Source organism: Electrona antarctica (assembly GCF_951216825.1).
Source record: "Electrona antarctica genome assembly, chromosome: 11".
NCBI lineage: Eukaryota > Metazoa > Chordata > Actinopteri > Myctophiformes > Myctophidae > Electrona > Electrona antarctica.
In genome coordinates, this window is record NC_136792.1 from 3,885,864 (window position 1) to 3,893,389 (window position 7,526).

The following is a 7,526-nucleotide window of genomic DNA, read 5'->3' on the forward strand; positions in this document are numbered from 1 at the left end:
CTAGACATCCTGCACATGGTTGTGTGTAAAGAGGAGGTTTCTTCTAAACAGGAGCGGAGCCCCAGTCTGCTCCAGGAGGAACCAGAGCCTCCACACATTAACGAGGAACAGGAGGAACGTAAAGAGGAACAGGAGGAACTACTTCAAAGACCAGAGGAACCTGTCGGGTCAACGTTGACATTACTAGCAGTGAAAGGTGACGATGAAAATGATGAAGAGGAAGAAGACATATCTTCCCACTGCTCTGAAGTTGAAGTTGAACTTGAATCTGACACTGAAGTCACTGAAGACAGTGATGATTGGGAGGCGACAAGTGAAGACGATGATGACGAATGGCGTGACAAGAGTTTCAGTTACTCGGGTTCCCTGAAGAAGCACCAGCGTGTCCACACTGGAGAAAAACCTTTCCAATGTAAACATTGTGACAGGAGTTGTACCTCATCATCTTCTCTGAAAACACACCTTCGTGTCCACACTGGAGAATTTTTTTTTAAATGTATATATTGTAACAAGAGTTTCAGCCAGGCAGGTAACCTGAACACACACCTTCGTGTCCACACTGGAGAAAAACCATTTCAATGTAAACATTGTGACAAGAGTTTCAGTAACTTTAGTAACTTTAAGATACACCTCCATATCCACACTGGAGAAAAACCGTACCAATGTAAACATTGTGACAAGAGTTTCAGTCGGTTAGGTCAACTGAAGACACACCTTCGTGTCCACACAGGAGAAAAACCATTCCAATGTAAACATTGTGACAAGAGTTTCAGTCGGTTAAGTAACCTGAAGAGACACCTTCGTGTCCACACTGGAGAAAAACCTTTCCAATGTAAACATTGTGACAAGAGTTTAAGTCGGTTAGGTAACCTGAAGACACACCAGTGTATCCAAACTGGAGAAAAACCATATCAATGTAAACATTGTGACAAGAGTTTCAGACAGTCAGATAACCTGAAGAAACACCAGCGTATCCACACTGGAGAAAAACCTTATCAATGTAAACATTGTGACAAGAGTTTCAGTCAGTCAAATACCCTGAAGACACACCAGCGTATCCACACTGGAGAAAAACCTTATCAATGTAAACATTGTGACAAGAGTTTCAGTCAGTCAGATACCCTGAAGACACACCAGTGTATCCACACTGGAGAAAAACCTTATCAATGTAAACATTGTAACAAGAGTTTCAGGCAGTCAGCTACCCTGAAGACACACCTTCGTGTCCACACTGGAGAAAAACCTTATCAATGTAAACATTGTGACAAGAGTTTCAGACAGTTAGGTCACCTGAAGACACACCAGTGTATCCAAACTGGAGAAAAACCATATCAATGTAAACATTGTAACAAGAGTTTCAGGCAGTCAGCTACCCTGAAGACACACCTTCGTGTCCACACTGGAGAAAAACCTTTCCAATAGGGGTGTAACGATACATTTGAACAGCGATAAGATACGTATCACAATACATAGTTGACGATATGATATTGGTTCATTATGACGTTCAATTCAATGATTTGAAATCGATACAGTAACTATTTAACAAATATATTAAATATGTGTGAAACGTGTGGATAGTGGAGGTTTTTTAAGGGAAATAGTTTTTTCTGGATATAAATAAGTAACCACAGTGATTCTCTGGCAAATAGATGGACATTGTATTTGAACACATATGGACAAACCCACGCCTTGACATGATCACAGTGAATACACACATATATTGATCGACCAATTGTATTGTATATGGAATGGAAAAGTAATTAAACCCATCTTTTTTATTTTTTATTCTTAAAATTGCTAAATACAATGCACAAGTACTTAGTATTGATTACATTGATTATTTACATTATTTACACAACGATTCCAGCGGTGGCTCAGGGGTAGAGTGGCTGGATGGTAACCGCAAGGTTGCCAGTTCGAACCCGGGCTCCCCAGTTGAAGTGTCCTTGAGCAAGACACTGAACCCCTAATTGCTCCTGATGTGCTGGTTGGTGCCTTGCATGGTTTCTGCCGCCATCGGTGTGTGAATGTGTGTGTGTATGGGTGAATGTAATGCACAATCTCTGTAAAGCGCCTTGGATAAAGACGCTATATAAAAGCACCATTTACCATTTATACCAATTATTTCCATTGCAAAAAGATACGATACGTTATTTGCTGTTTACATTTCAATATACTTTTTACGATTTATTTTAATTAAAATTGATATTTCTACATAGTTACTATATCGTTACACCCCTACACTCGTGACCAAAGTTTAAATGACTCGGGTCACTTGCTAAGACACCATTGAACATGGCGTAAGACACCATTGCATGGGATAAAAAAAAGAAGAAAGTTTCCACTATAAATGAGCTCACTGGGAGGATCAAAGTAAACAGCTGTATGTTCGTAGGGAGGTCGATAGACCAGGACAATATTATGGATTATTATACTGCTCCTATTTTTCAAAACAAATATGGGTAAATTCTCCTTCTACAGCACAGCCACCCTTGCGTGGAATGCTCTGACCCCTTCCCTAAAAAAATCACTTACATCTTTCAAAACAGGCAAACAAAAGTCCACCTTTCAGCAGGCCCAATGGAGAGGAAATTATCACTTCTCCTTTAACTCATTTATTGCGGCTAACTGTTAGCACAACCCCCAGTTCCCAGTGCCACCATACTGCTTTACACCGTGATTATATTTTCAATCCCATAGCTGGAACGGTGGGGCGTTACCATAGGAACCGGACCAATGTTAAACGCAGCGCTGGGACTCAACCATTATATAGATGGAGTATACGTTGGGGTACGTATATATACGAACATTGGAAAGAAATAATTAAACAGGTGATCATCCCCCTCTTAACGTGTTCCCCAGTCTGTACATAGTTTTTTTTTGTACATAATTAGTGATTTCTTTCCTATAATGATATATTTGGATGTTGTTGTTATTGATTATATTGAATTGTTTTTGAGGGGCGCCACCCCCCCCCCCTATGGCCAGCTTTGTCTTTGTGTGTACACAAACACGATGATTTGATTGGCTGTTCATCATCCCATAGCGATGATTTGATTGGCTGATGTACATATTGAGGATAAAAAGTGATGACGCCAAAAATGATTGGCCTAATGATATTTGTGATGATTTGATTGACTGAGCATGGAATGTGATGTATGATGATAAGAGCACCCCTCACTTCATACAAGCGTGATTTTTGTTATTCTTCATGTCATGTCTATGAATTGATTGCATTGGGCCTGAATGGAAACAAGACCATAAGGACTTATTTTTTGTGTTCTCCCTTTTGGAATCAGTGTTTGACTGAACTCTGTTGCTGTTATGTCCAATCAATATAACATAGAAATGACTAAATTGTTAATAATTTGTTTTAAATGGTTTTTTTCTCTCTCTCCAATGCATTGGTTGGATTAAAGCAGCTATAAGCAATAATGTCAAAATTTGAATGACCTTTTTTTCTTTCTTTTTTTTATTCAGACAGCCAGCAATGGGTAGAACACTAGGACACTAGTCTCTGTGACACATCTAGGGGCCGCAATCTGCATTCAGAGATTTTTCCTAGAAGCTTTGTCATTTGTCGATTTTGCCTGTCTGCTTCCTGATTGGTTAGTCATTGCGACCGTTTTTTTTCTCGACCAATGACAAAGCTTCTAGGAACATCTTTGAATGCAGATTGCGGCCCCTAGATGTGTCACAGAGACTACATTTTGTTTGGGAGCGTTCTACACATTGCTGGCTGAAAAAAAAGTCATTAAGATTTCGACATATTGCTTATAGCAGCTTTAATACATTTGTATGTGTACTCATTAAGATAAATACTTGTCCGATTGGTTTGACCTGTTTACATTACATCATACTTTACCTGCGGAAATGAAATGCACAGCATTGTTGAAATTAAACATTGTAATTGTACCTATGGAAATATATCTGAAAATAATATTTGCAGTAGTCAATAAATTTTTACCCCCACTCTCCCCAATTTAGTCTGCATGCCAATGAAGTCCTCCCCACACACATCTATGTGTAGTCACTGCTGTTGTATCCTACTGAGCGGAGCCCACGCCGCACCTCACCTAAAATGAGCTGTGATTGCCTCTTTCTGTGGAATGTTCATTAGGGAAGTTTGAAACTTTGGCCATTTAAATATAATCGGTAACCACTTGAGTAGAAGTACTCAAGTTTGTTAAGTACTCAACAACTATAGCCCCCCCCCCCCTTCTCCCCGCATTAGGGGAGTTAGAAGCAGCCTCATTCATGACTGTATTAACTCCCCTCATTAGGGGAGGCTGTGTGCACCCATTCGACCGTTATCTCTTCATTGAATCTGCTAAATCATCCGTTATCAGCACCTTAGAATGAGGCCAGTATGGCCATACTGGCATACTCATTGTTTCAGTATGTCATTATCACCTATTGTGACGGGTGATAATGTCACTGATGTCCTGACGGAGGCGCGCCGTGTCTGGTGGCCTTGAGCCACGTGAGGCACTGCCGAGCGAGGCGCTAGCCGAGCGAGTCGCCGTGCCGAACGTTGCGACGGCCAACAGACCCGATTCAGCGCCGTCCGAGTTACGTCCCGATTGGCAGAGAATAGTATATATTAGTAGCCCCTAGTTTCCAGACCGACAATAGTTGGAAATGACACGTCCACCAGGGGGAAATGAAATGAAATGAAATGAAATCTATATTTACCCAGGGTATCTGGGCTAAGCTCAAGAACTTGTTTCCAGCCAGGCCCTGCTCATAGAACACATTTCATCGTAGTGGTTCAATGCCTTGTTCAAGGGCACTTCAGCGGTGGTAATTTTAACGTGTCGGACGGCTGATTCGAACTGGGAACCTTCCGGTATCAAGACCGCGCCGCTATCCGTTCGGCCACCGCTGCTATGTTCAGCCAAGGGTGAGTATGCCAGTATGGCCATACTGGCCTCATTCTAAGGTGCAGATTCAATGAAGAGATAACGTTCGAATCCGCTGGGAGAAACAATCTGTAGGAAGTTTGATCATCCAATTACATCATATTTTATATAGTTCTGTGTTGAACTAGTAGAGTTCAGTAAACTATAAAGAAATACTACTCTATTCTACTGTTCAGTATACACTGACACCAAGCTAGACAGGAACGCCCAAAAACGTCACATCTGGTTTTAGCCTGGGGTAAGAATTTTCTATGGCTGCCAATGCAACTTGGTCCAATCCTTAATCACATACGGACAAACATCTATGCCGATGCTATCTAACTTGCGGAGGTAGCGTGCCTTGTCCACGGGCAACAGATCTTTCAACGTATGGCATTGCAAATACGTTTGATAATCGCTGATTGCAGATATTTAACAATAGAGGGTAGGGTGCAGTACGTGGTTCAGACTAGTCATTGGTCCGACAAACGACAACCTACCTCAAACCCTAACCGAACCATAACCACAAGCACGGGAGCAGCGAATGTCTGCTGCATGTCGGACTAATGCTCCGTCGGAATTACGTGCGGATCCCCACGTGACATCATCATTATACCCGGAAGTTATGCGATAACGCCTAGGCCTACTGAGTGGCAAAAAACTACGTTCTGTCCTTGACAGCTCATACACCCACACAGAAAAGTCATATCTGATAGCATTAAATGACATTAAACAATGTTAAACTCACTTTGCTACTCACTTTGACACTCGATTTTCCACTCGCTTTATACATGTGCATACCCTCTATACTTTAACTTTTGAGAGCGTAAAATAAAACCAAAATGGACGCGTAATGGTCCATTTTGTTTCATTTTACACTCTCAAGAGTTAAAGATATACAATTGTTAAATTCTAATAAGGGTCCATTTGGTTACCAACTCTCCATCATTTATCTGGGGACCACCTGGAACCCCCTCAAGGACCACTGGTTGAGAACCACTGCAGTAGAGCATAAACCGGTAGGCCTGTTTGGGAATTAAAGAGCTGGATTAGCTGAAGTAAGAATAAAGGATTATATTGGTAAGGCTATAATGTATTTGCTATGATGCATTAGGAATATTATTTTTCAATTTCCTTTTACACGTTTTAAATCAACTCATTTGGAACAACAACATATTGTAGGGTTGTGTAGGTGAGATTTAGGGGCCATCCAGATGAGGACGATTTCGGTGTTTCTGGGGCAAGTAATTAGCCGATCTGCCCTTTTTGTCACACGGAGACGGCGTTTTGGGGGACTTAAACGGCTAATTTTGAAACTACCTTCCAGAGTGGGAAAGTTTGGAGACGCGACTTTCACGTCTCCGTGTGTGTAACAGTGTTATATAATTACACAAAATACGATACAAATAAGTGCTTCTACCTGACTTAATTCTCCATGCTTCATGTGTATAAGAATGCATTAGAGGTCACAGCTCCTTTAAGTCTCCTCCTTGCCCCCCGTATAAATGCCTTGCCACACCTCCACCTCTTCCTTCTGTATTTCCGCATGGAACGAGGTGGGTGTCTTTGTTGTTCTCTGTATAACAAAATAAGCATTGTACTTGTTGCAAAATGATTTATACAGTGTTTGTTCAACTCTGTTTAGAGAGGAGTCCTTGCATTAGGAACTAACGTGGAGACGTGTCTGTGATTATTCTTTGTCAGGTATGTTACATAGTATTATGTGTTGTGTTACTGTCGCTCTGGCTTCTGTATTTCCGCATGGAACGAGAGAGGAGTCCTTGCATTAGGAACTAACGTGGAGACGTGTCTGTGATTATTCTTTGTCAGAATAAATCGTGGTTTCCAAAGAGAGTTCTGGGTCCGTCTGTCCATTCAACACAACGCAGAGAGAGACAGACTACACCGGTTACACTTGGTCCCGTGACGACCCGTTGCATCGCCGACCAGCGCTCGCCTGGTCCCCCGGGAAAAGCTGCCGAAACCCCGCTCCTCTCGTTCGTCCATCGCGCGGCCCCCCGCACTGTCTGCAGCCCGTATGCTCCGCCTCCGTGGAGCTCTGCACTTGGCTTTGTGCATGATCCATCGTGACGGTCAGTCTGTGCCTGGGGTTCAGTGAGTTCATTGGAGCTCGTTTTTGTTTTTTTGTTTGACTTACTTCCATGGACTTTGTTGGTTTTTATTTGGGACGCGAACTCTTGGTTTTGACACCAGTTATTATAATTGAAAGAGGAAGGAAAATAAATGAAAATAACACAAAGAAAGAAGAAAGAAAAAAAGTGCAGTTTTGATGCAAATTCCCCATACTTACTTCAAGTCTGTTTATCTGAGGTTTTATGAGGTCTACAAATGCCTACATGGTTTTCCTGATCTTTGGGTTATAATTTTCATACTGTGGGATTGTGCTTAATTGTTTTTTTCTCTCCCTACAATACTTTGATTAATTGACATGTCGAGGGGAGACAATATTGATGATTTTACAATGGCTGGTTGTGACAATGCTGGGCGTGGTATCACTGCTGGGGTGGGGAGGGCACAATGGCTTTCCATACTTCATGGGAGGGGTGGGTCTGTGGGCTCTGTTGGGTGTTATGATGACCTGTCAATGATTAACTCACCTGTCCC